The following is a 1,316-nucleotide window of genomic DNA, read 5'->3' as shown; positions in this document are numbered from 1 at the left end:
CATCATCTGTTACTATAACCACTTTATCTGTTACTATAACCACCATCTGTTACTATAACCATCATCTGTTACTATAACTATCATTCTGTTACTATAACCATCATCTGTTACTATAACCACCATCTGTTACTATATAACCACCATCTGTCACTATAACCACCATCTGTTACTATAACCACCATCTGTTACTATAACCATCATCTGTTACTATAACCATTCTGTTACTATAACCATCTGTTACTATAACCACCATCTGTTACTATAACCACCATCTGTCACTATAACCATCATCTGTTACTATAACCATTCTGTTACTATAACCATTCTGTTACTATAACCACCATCTGTTACTATAACCACCATCTGTTACTATAACCATCATCTGTTACTATAACCATCATCTGTTACTATAACCATCTGTTACTATAACCATCATCTGTTACTATAACCATTATGTTTATAACCACCATCTGTTACTATAACCATTCTGTTACTATAACCGTTTCTGTTACTATAACCATCATCTGTTACTATATTCTGTTACTATAAACCATTCTGTTACTATAACCACCATCTGTTACTATAACCACCATCTGTTACTATAACCATCATCTGTTACTATAACCACCATCTGTTACTATAACCACCATCTGTTACTATAACCATCATCTGTTACTATAACCACCATCTGTTACTATAACCACCATCTGTTACTATAACCACCATCTGTTACTATAACCATTCTGTTACTATAACCACCATCTGTTACTATAACCACCATCTGTTACTATAACCATCATCTGTTACTATAACCACCATCTGTTACTATAACCACCATCTGTTACTATAACCATCATCTGTTACTATAACCATTCTGTTACTATACCATCCTATAACCATTCTGTTACTATAACCATTCTGTTACTATAAACCATTACTATAACCACCATCTGTTACTATAACCATCATCTGTTACTATAACCATTCTGTTACTATAACCATTCTGTTACTATAACCATCATCTGTTACTATAACCACCATCTGTTACTATAACCACCATCTGTTACTATAGCCATTCTGTTACTATAACCACCATCTGTTTACTATAACCACCATCTGTTACTATAACCATCATCTGTTACTATAACCATCATCTGTTACTATAACCATTCTGTTACTATAACCATCATCTGTTACTATAACCATTCTGTTACTATAACCACCATCTGTTACTATAACCATCATCTGTTACTATAACCATTATCGTTACTATAACCATCATCTGTTACTATAACCACCATCTATTACTATAACCA

The sequence above is a fragment of the Oncorhynchus nerka genome, linkage group LG26 (genome assembly GCF_034236695.1).
Source record: "Oncorhynchus nerka isolate Pitt River linkage group LG26, Oner_Uvic_2.0, whole genome shotgun sequence".
In the NCBI taxonomy this organism is placed as follows: Eukaryota; Metazoa; Chordata; class Actinopteri; order Salmoniformes; family Salmonidae; genus Oncorhynchus; species Oncorhynchus nerka.
Note: the sequence above shows the minus strand (reverse complement) of the source record.